At 41.6% G+C, this 11078-nt stretch overlaps 1 pseudogene; it reads right to left on the bottom strand.

The window, feature by feature from the left end:
- The window catches only part of LOC112073288 (dedicator of cytokinesis protein 3-like), a 79758-nt pseudogene extending 69147 nt beyond the window's left edge, over nucleotides 1-10611 (bottom strand).
- Between the last annotated feature and the right edge of the window lie 467 nt (nucleotides 10612-11078).

Genomic DNA, 11078 nt, shown 5'->3' on the forward strand with positions numbered 1-11078 from the left:
CTCCAGACATACTAGTTCATCCAGACAGCTACTCAGCTTCCTCCGACAGTACTAGTTCCTCCAGACAGTATAACCTAGTTCCTCCAGACAGTACTAGTTCTCCAGACCAGTACTATTCTCAGACAGTACTTTCCTCAGACAGTATAGTTCCTCCAGACCAGTACTAGCACCTCCAGACAGCTACTCAGTTCCTCAAACCATTACAAGTTTCCTCTCATTCACAACTATAACAATAATATACACCTCTGTCACAAGTGATGCTTAAAAGTATATCTATCTCTGCTCGTACTCAGATCAAAAGTTGGACTCCAGTATGCATAGATTCTACATAACAAAGTACATAAAGCCATGCTTCGCTAGATACTATGTGCACGTCTACTTCATCATGCAGGTGCTACTAGTTTCCTTCCAGAGAACTAACAGTAACTAACCATGTTGTCTACCACCTCAGTACATACGTCAGATAGCTTACATCTCAACGAGTCCAGTCAAGTAAGCAATCTCTCCTCCTTGAAAACTGTGTTCCACTTATGTACTCTCGGTTCAGCTCAGACTACGAGCTCCATCCTATCCAGACTAGACTCTACCAACCTTAGATGAGTTCACACCTCTGATCTAGTATACTGTGCCACTTCTCAGATCATTATAAACATCACTATCCGTCGACAATGACATTTGAGTAAGCCCTGTCCATCCAGACATCCTACCGTTCCTCGCATGAAAAACGAGCACTAGATTCCTCTAGCAAGTATCTATAACCTATATGCGTATACCGTATGTGTACCACCAGTTTACGTAAGCGTTCCATCCAGACTGCAGAGTTCTGAGTCCTTCATATGACAAAATAACTACTCTGCGCTTACACATGTGACGTCACATGTATCTATCAACATGACAGTAGAGTATCTAGTACTCTCTATAGACAACCTACGTACTCACATTGCTTCCGAGTCAAAAGAACGCAGTATCTAGCGATTTATTCATCCAAGAACAGTTACTACGCTTTCGCTCGGATTACGAACATCTAGTACTGGTTCCCTGACCAGTATATAATTATTGTGTCAGAGGCTCTTCCAGCCATAGACTAAAAAAGCCCTAGTTCTCTACTCCTTTCTGGTCGACCAGTAAACTGCTAGAGCTAGAATTTACTCATAAAACAACCCACGTACTAGTTCTGCTCTCAGATCTTGGTCCAGTACTAAGGTTACTACTGCCCCAAGACGATTCCTAGTTACCTCTCTACATATCAAAAAACCTGTGTTCAACTTGGTCAGCAATGCATAGAGAGTTATAACTGTATAATTAATCCCCATGACGAGTTACATCCATTTCCTCCAGTACAGTTAATGCAGAGTACATGATTATGATTCCACAACCAGACACTGTGTGAGATTCACAGTTCTTCGCGTACAACGATTAAACTTAGCGCCTCGCGATGACGATTATAAGATAAAACACACGCTCACTTTCGAGAAGGTAGCGTACTTTTGTCTAGTACTAGCAATGTGTATCACTCTCGCAAGCAGTAAGCGTAAGTCATCCAAAGACCTGTGCACATATACTAGGTTGCGCTCTCACACTAATAGTAGCTCAGTATTCCTCGCATATCATAAAAATACTAACTCTCCCGCCAGATCAGTACTTTCACTTATTCTCCGTGCAGCACCAGATCAACTAGTTCCTTCCAAGGTCAGATTATAAAACATAGTCGATCACATCATGGGTCAGACAGAGCTTAGATACCTCCAGCACTAGATTATAAGATACTGCTGTCAATCTCCTCCAGACCAGTTTGCACTCAGTTCATCCAGACTCAATGCTATCTATCTCGCAGTTCCTCAACATGAGTAATTCTACTTCTATTCTATCTCTTCTTAGGAACTAGTACTGTCTGGAGGAACTAGTACTGTCTGGAGGAACTAGTACTGTCTGGAGGAACAAGTACTGTCTGAAGGAACTAGTACTGTCTGGAGGAACTAGGACTGTCTGGAGGTTCTAGTACTGTCTGGAGGAACTAGTACTGTCTAGAGGAACCAGTACTGTCTGGAGGAACTAGGACTGTCTGGAGGTTCTAGTACTGTCTGGAGGAACTAGGACTGTCTGGGGGAACTAGGACTGTCTGGAGGAATACGTACTGTTCTAGTTACGCTCTGTGGGCTGTACTTGTATTGTAATTTCTGAAGTAACTTAATTATCACATTTGACCAAATCACTTCAACTACATAGATTTATATTATTATAACATCATACCAACTCCAAATATATATATATATATATTTGTTTACATGAATCAATACCATTGGTTGGCCTTTTCGTCTGTTTGAACGTTTCACAACCCCTAGTGCAGTGAAATGGATTCAACATAGCTTGTCATCAAAACTCTTAAGTCCATTGGCTCTCAAAGTTGTCCGTCAAACCCTGTAGCTCCACCATACCTCTTGAAGTGAAGTGCTCTTCTCTAGAATAAAGGCTCTTGAAGTGAAATGCTCTTCTCTAGAATAAAGGCTCTTGAAATGCTTACAATCTCCACAATTAGTCAATGACAAAAAACAACAACTAGATATTCTTACAACTCTATCATAGGTTTATACAATTGTAACCACTGACCTTTTTCTGTTTATTTTATTTGAGATACATTAACTTTTGCGAAACTGTCACTTTCAATTCATGTGTAGTGATTAGTAGTTCTAAAGATGGTTTATTTGTTTTTTTTCTATCGTATTTTATGTTTCATAAGAAGAGAATGTACTGTTATGGATATACTATATCCATTTGTTACTATATTGTCATTTATTTTTATTTTTATAAAATACAAATGTGTACTTGTTCACTCAGAGGTTAAGGTTAGCTACATGTTTAGGGTTAGGGTAAAGGCAAAAAAAACAAAACACTTTTGACAATTTGACAAAGCTGTATTGCATCTAGATGTGACTGTTAAATCCCACCTTGGCAGGAAAAAGATAATTGAGTTAACTAGGGCAATTGATATCTGCACTGTTTGATTAGCCATGGAAACACAAACAGTAGGCTATTATCTGTTTTAAAATCTTTCATTATGTGACAATTGATAGGCTAACGGGTAGCTTACAGAATGTAGCCTATTGGAATATAGTCAAATAACAAGGGGCCTATTGCAACCATCGATGCAGCTAGATTATCACCAGGTGATGTCTCGTTAAACCATCAATAGCGCTAAATTCACCTGCACAGCTGATCTCAATTGCATCCATTATTGGTCACCTCCTCACCGCTCCCTAAAAGATGATGTCGGTGTTACCTTAGTCAGAGATCTGTATTTAATGACGAGATGCTTATGTCGCTGCCCTAACAGTGGGAGTCGTCCCAGAGGCAGGAAGGCAGGCGACAAGCTCAGGTCTGCCTATTAAATCCATAGAAACACAGTAGGTTTATTCTGGACTTATTTTGGTGAGAGTGAGCCCTCTCTCTTCGCCTCTTCCTCTCTGCCTTAGTCCTGCTTGCAGCCAAAGTCTTTCAAGTTATGTTCGCCCTCTGGTTGGTATTGTCATCACAACAACGTAGTACTTTTTGAACAGACTAAGAGTCCAACAGGAAAGTTCTCCAGAACAAAAGAGTAATCAAGTTAAGATCTGACATATGTACCATGAACCTAGGAGGTTTGAAATTGAGGGATCCTATCTGAAATGATTAGAGATTTCCCCATTCATAGATGGTATTATTGATACTTTAGCTACTGGGTACCATGGCTCACCTATGGCCTTGCAGTCCAAATGAGACAGTCCTGGGGAAAGTAGTGTGGATGTATCTACAAGCACGACAGGCATCACACATAGTCATCACACAGAGTCATTACATAACACAGATTGAGGTGATTGACGTGATAGAGGTGTAGGTAGGTGAATGGAGAGCAGACGTGATGATGAAACAGTAGGAGACTGGAAAGGTTAATAACAAACCAAACACAACAAAAACACACAAAGGAAGCAAACCAAATACATTTGTAGGGCTTCATTTCAGCTGTGGGTTGGTTGGTGACATGGTTGAGGGTCGGTTCGAGACGTAGGTTGTATATTTCTTGTAGTTTGCAGAAGGGGTGGTGATTTGGGGAGGAGCTAGGCAGATTAGTAGGGAGGTTGAGTTTCTTGTAGTTTGCAGAAGGGGGTGGTGATTTGGGGAGGAGCTAGGCAGATTAGTAGGGAGGTTGAGTTTCTTGTAGTTTGCAGAAAGGGTGGTGATTTGGGGAGGAGCTAGGCAGAATTAGTCGGGAGTGTTGAGTTTCTTGTAGTTTGCAGAAGGGGTGGTGATTTGGGGAGGAGCTAGGCAGATTAGTAGGGAGGTTGAGTTTCTTGTAGTTTGCAGAAGGGGTGGTGACTTGGGGAGGAGCTAGGCAGATTAGTAGGGAGGTTGAGATTCTTGTAGTTTGCAGAAGGGGTGGTGACTTGGGGAGGAGCTAGGCAGATTAGTAGGGAGGTTGAGATTCTTGCTGTTTGTAAAATGGGTTGATTGGTAAATTAGGAGGAGATAAGTGGATTGGTTGAGAAGTAATTTGTAAAAAGGGGTTGGTTGGTGGGTTGGTGATTTGAGAGGTGGTAGGTAGATTTATTGTTTGTAAAGGGGGGTTGGTTGGTTGGTTGGTTGGTTGGTTGGTTGGTGATTTGAGAAGTGGTAGGTGGATTTCCTGCTGTTTGTAAAAGGGGTTGGTTGGTGGTATGGGAAGTGCTTCATGGCAGAGTGAACTGGCGGAATTGATCAGAGGACACATTTGTCAGAGGACGGCCAACACTGGAAGGGCTGTAGCTACTTACTGAGAGAGGAGAGGGGCGAGGAGCATTGGCGCTCCAGGCCTGAGTACAGCTGTTGGGGCCGGGGGGCTGCCCCTGTCCAGAGTCAGGCTGGGAGACCTGAGGGGTCTGACCAGGAGGGGACAGGACAGTCAGGGGACAGGGAAGGTCCCAGAGGAGGGGACATGTACATAAGGAAGTTGCAAAAAGGGGCAAATGAAGACAATATAGTGGCACAGGTTAATTAATCTAAGAAATTTAAATTAAGACAATATAGTGGCACAGGTTAATTAATCTAAGGAACTTAAATTAAGACAATAAATTGGCACAGGTTAATTAACCTAAGAAACTTAAATTTAACTAAGCAAAAAGATAACATTACAAACTATAGATTGTAAAGTAACTGAAATAGCAAAGAGATACTAACTACTGTAGCTAGATTTGAAAATCAACATTTGGCAGCTGCAGAGCTGAAAAGAGAATAAAGCGATGTAACTGATGTAATGATGGGATAGATGAGGATTATGCCAGCAATACAGCGTCCTCACACGGTAGCTAGTCTCTTCACTCCCTGGTGGGAATAATTAATCAATGGTGAATTGGTTGCAGTCTGGAAGTAGGTGAATAAAAAGTCAGTCATTCTCTACGCAGCCTTCAAAAGAGATTAAAGACAGAGTTACACACATACAGTATCTAAGATATCTTGATGTCCGGAAAGAAGATCAGTAATGAAAACTGCACAATGGTGAGAGTCTAATCAACATTGACCCACCGCTAGGCTACTGCTAGGCTAGGCTACTGCTAGGCTAGGCTATTATATTGCTAGGCTATTGCTAGGCTAGACTATTGCTAGGCTAGGCTATTGCTAGGCTAGACTATTGCTAGGCTACTGCTGTGCTAGGCTACTGCTAGGCTAGGCTACTGCTAGGCTAGGCTACTGCTAGGCTACTATTAGGCTAGACAACTTTATGTACTTTGGGTGTACTTTGTGTAGGGAGGACTCTAACCTACGTGAAGATGAGTGTCTCTGAGCTGTGGCTGTCCAGACTCAACACAAAGCACTGTGTGCGTGTGTGCATGTGTGTAGATTTCTAACCTGTGTGAAGATGAGTGTCTCAGAGCTACGGCTGTCCAGACTGAGGACAAAGCGGATGGACTGGAAGAGCTCTTGGATGCTGGCTCTGAACTGTTCTTCCTCCATACCACAGGTAGCACGGGAGTACAGGATCCGAGACTGGATAATGAACTTCAACAGGTACTCCAGAGCCTGGGGGATGAGGGGGAAGGGGGAGAGGAGACAAGGGCATAGAAATGTTAGTCTCACATTGCCATACTTTTCAAGTCTTGTTCACTTGTGAAAACTGGAAATCAAGGTTCTGTAAACAACGTGGCAAAGGCATTACTTTCTTAATGTAGGCCTAGAAAACAATTAATTTGATTAAGATAAGTATTAAAAACCTGGTAGGGTTTCAGTCTACCGTGATTTTTTATCATACATTAAGAGGAGGGGAAACAACGACATAGAAACCTTTAAAAAGGTGTGATATTTTTTAAATAAATAAAACCTTATTTATTTTCAGTCAACCGTGATAGTTTTCAGACATACAGGATTGAGGAGGACCATCCCAGAGCCAGATAAACAGACAGAGCCATGGCATGGGACATGGATGTAACCAGACATGCTCTCTAAGGACAGAATGGGGGTGCAGACTGTCATCCACTTTTTAAAATAATGCGGATACAATCTATTATTTACAGGGAGCACTTTTACATTGCATTGTGGCATATTTGATATAAATGTGTACACTTTATTAATAGTTTATTCAACTCGCTTACTGAGTAGTCTCCTAAACACATTCAATTTAAACTTTACTGTACAGGTGTTGCGTATGTAATGATTGTTTTCTGATCAGAATATTTCTGACCAGGAAAAAAGCTTTGAGCCTTGTATTTTATTTAACAAGGGCCCAGAGTTTTTTTTCTGGTCAGGTCACAAACACGGTCAAGGAAATTTTCAGCACCCCCAACTCAAAACATCGCCCCGTGTCTATGGTCAAAAGGACAGGGACAACTTCCAGTGGAGCTCCTACCCTCATGGCCTCCTGGATGTGGTCCTGTTTCACCACTTCTGCAGAACGGTCCATGTACCACTTCAGACAGCGGATCAACTCTCTGGATGGGACACACAACACAGGAAAGACCATTCATCACAACATGCAGTACCAGTCAAAAGTTCGGACACACCACTTTTATTTTTATTTTTTTACTATTTCCTACATTGTAGAATAATAGTGAAGACGTCAAAACTATTAAATAACACATATGGAATCATGTAGTAACTAAAAAAGTGTTAAACAAATCGAAATATATTTGAGATTCTTCAAAGTAGCCACTCTTTTCCTTGATGACAGCTTTGCACACTCTTGACATTCTCTCAACCAGCTTCATGAGGTAGACACCTGGAATGCATTTCAATTAACAGGTGTCTCTTTCAACCAACATAGGTCAGACAATGGTAGGATCTTCTTTTAGTACTGATAGCGGTTTCATGTAAATATGTATGATACTTTTCTTAAGTCTCTCTAAAGTGCTAACAGTCAGGATCTGGATAACGTGTGTGAAATGAGGTATATTTTCCGGGTTATTTAAATATTGACTGGCTTTCATCAAGCTGCCCACTCAAACTGTAACTAGTGCCTGCAACCTGGATCAGGTTATCAGTCAACCTACCAGGGTCAACCTACCAGCACAGGAATAAAATCATTAACATGTATTGATCACATTTTTTATGTAGCTTGAAAGCAGTATCCAGATTCATCGGATGTAGTGATCACAATATAGTAGCCATATCTAGGAAAACCAACATTCCAAAGGCCCTAATATAGTCTATAAGAGGTCATGCAAGACGTTTTGTAGTGATTCCTATGTTGTTGATGTAAAGAATATTTGCTGGTCTGTGGTGTGTAATGAGGAGCAAACAGACAGAAAGAAAAAAAATACACTTGACACATTTATGAAATTGCTTATTCCAAATACTAATAAGCATGCACCCATTAAGAAAATGACTGTAAAAACTGTTAAATCCCTGTGGATTGATGAGGAATTGAAAAATGTTATGGTTGAGAGGAATGAGGCGAAAGGAATGGGAAATAAGTCTGGCTGCAAACATACTGCAAATTGAGAAATTATTTGACTAAACTGAATAAAAAGAAGAAGAAACTACACTATGAAACAAAGATAAATGACAAAGAATGATAATAATAAGATTTGGAGCACCTTAAATGAAAAAGGCAAACTCAGCTCCATCATTCATTGAATCAGATGACTCAATCATCACAGAACCAACTGATATTGCCAACTACTTTAAGGATTTTTTCATTGGCAAGATGAGTAAACTTAGGCATGACATGCCAGCAACAAACGCTGACAATACACATCCAAGTATATCTGACCAAATTATGAAAGACAAGCATTGAAATGTTGTATTCCGTAAAGTGATGGTGGAAGAGGTGAAAAAACTATTGTTGTCCATCAACAACAACAAGCCACCGGGGTCTGACAATCAGAATGGAAAATTACTGAGGATAATAGTGGACGATATTGCCACTCCTATTTGCCATATTTTCAATTTAAGCCTACTAGAAAGTGTGTGCCCCTTGGCTTGGAGGGAAGCAAAAGTCATTCCGCTACCTAAGAATAGTAAAGCCACCTTTACTGTCTCAAATAGCCAACCAATCCACCTGTTACCAACCCCTAGTAAACATTTGGAAAAAATTGTGTTTGACCAGATACAATGCTATTTTACAGTAAACAAATTGACAATAAACTTTCAGCATGCTTAAAGGGAAGGATATTCAACAAGCATAGCACTTACAGAAATGACTGATGATTGGCTGAGATAAATTGATGATAAAAATATTGTGGGGGCTGTTTTGTTAGACTTCCGTGTGGCTTTTGACATTATTGATCATAGTCTGATGCTGGAAACACGTATGTATTATGGCTTTACACCCCCTGCTATATTGTGGATAAAGAGTTACCTGTCTAACAGAACAGAGGGTGTTCTTTAATGGAAGCCTCTCCAACATAATCCAGGTAGAATCAGGAATTCCCCAGGGCAGCTGTCTAGGCCCCTTACTTTTTTCAATCTTTACTAATAACATGCTTTGAGTAAAGCCATACATGTCAGCTACTACTGCGACTGAAATGACTGCAACACTTAACAAAGAGCTGCAGTTCGTTTCAGAGTGGGTGTCAAGGATTAGAAATATTAGTTAGAAATATTTAGAACTAACACTAAAAACTTTGTATTTGGGACAAATCATTCACTAAACCCTAAACCTCAACTAAATATTGGTAGCTAATATTAATAATATGCATGTCAATCTCTCCTGGCTCAAAGTGGAGGGGAGATTGACTTCATCACTACTTGTATTTATGAGAGGTATTGACATGTTGAATGTACCGAGCTGTCTGTATGAACTACAGCTCGGACACCCATGCATACCCCACAAGACATGCCACAAGAGGTCTCTTCACAGTCCCCAAGTCCAGAACAGACTATGGGAGGCGCACAGTACTACATGGCTCATGACTACATGGACTCTTTCCACATCAAGTACTGATGCAAGGAGTAAAATCTTATTTAAAAAAACTGATATAAAAATCACCTCATGGAACGGCGGGACTGTGAAGCACACAAACATAGGCACAGACACATGCATACACACACACACACACACCACACACACACACACACACTATACACATACATACACATGGATTTAGTAATGTAGATATGTAGTGAGTAGGGGCCTGAGGCACACAGTGTTTGTGAAATCTGTGATGTATTGTAATGTTTTTAAAATTGAATATAACTGCCTTATATTCGCTGAGCCCAGGAGAGTAGCTGCTGCTTTGGCAGGAACTAATGGGGATCCATAACAAATACAAATGTTGAAGCTCTCTGAGAATGGCAAATCTACGTTATCTTTAGATCAACGATAAACCACTACATACACAATAAGGATGAGGGACGATAAACTAACTTAACTTTGAGAGAGAAACCAGCTACAACAAAGGTGTGATCTTGATCAGCAAATAGCCAGCTGGGGCTCAGGTCAACATCTTAGCCTCGTGTCATGTCTGTTGTACGACTAACAGAGACTACTTGTACGCCAACGCTCAGCCAAAGTGCTTCTGGATGTAAGTGTCCATGACGGGACGGAAGTGATAGTACTTGCTGTCGTCCTGAGCAGATTATGATGTAACACCTGAGGAGAGAGAGAGAGAGGAGAGAGAGATATTCAGAGAGAGAGAGAATGAGAGTGTCGGGAGAGAGGGCGAGAAGAGAGTCAGGGATAGGGAGGAGAGGAGAGAGGAGAGAGAGAGAGAGGAGGAGAGAGAGAGAGAGGAGAGGAGAGAGAGAGAGGAGAGAGGAGGAGAGAGAGAGAGAGGAGAAAAAGGGATCCAGTCAGTAAGCTCCACTCCAGTTAAATGTTTTACCAGGCTGAGATGAGGGTGCAAGAGTGTGCATCCAACATCTCATTCTCATTCAGACACTATTGCATTTAAAGTGCATTACGTTTGACCATCGCATCCTGTTCCCTATATAGAGTACTACTTCTGGTCAAATGTAGCGAATGTATAAAGAATAAAAAACTGAATATCACATTTCATAAGTATTCAGACCCTTTCTCAGTACTTTGTTGAAGCACCATTGACAGCGATTACAGCATCGAGTTTCTTGGGTATGATGCTACAGCTTGGCACACCTGTATTTGGGGAGTTTCTCCCGTTCCTCTCTGCAGATCCTCTCAAGCTCTGTCAGGTTGGCGGGGCAAAGAGTCATCTTGGTTTCGGGGCGGCAGGTATGCCTAGTGGTTAGAGCATTGGGCCAGTAACCAGAGGTGCTAGTGTAGAGTTGGGCCAGTACTGAGGCCTGTGTTGAGCATTGGGCCAGTACAGCAGGTAGCCTAGTGGTTAGAGCATTGGGCCAGTAACCAGCAGGTGCCTAGTTGGTTTGAGCAGGTGGTGTCAAACATACGGCCCGCGGGCCGGAACCGGCCCCAAGGAGGTTCGATCAGGCCGCAGGTAATTTGAAAGTGGAAAAAATGCATAAAAGACATGGAATTAATATTTTTAATTCGCTGCAATTCATGGATTATCCGCTAAGGGGCGCACTCTTTCCATCAGAGATGAAGACAAGCTGCATCACTGAGCAGACTGCAAACAGCCAGCAGGTATCATTGCGCCATTGCTGCTTGTTACGACGTTGTTAATACCTTGGTCTCTCCTCTCCGCTACCCTCATTAGCCA

Source organism: Salvelinus sp. IW2-2015, unplaced genomic scaffold, assembly GCF_002910315.2.
Source record: "Salvelinus sp. IW2-2015 unplaced genomic scaffold, ASM291031v2 Un_scaffold2210, whole genome shotgun sequence".
In the NCBI taxonomy this organism is placed as follows: Eukaryota; Metazoa; Chordata; class Actinopteri; order Salmoniformes; family Salmonidae; genus Salvelinus; species Salvelinus sp. IW2-2015.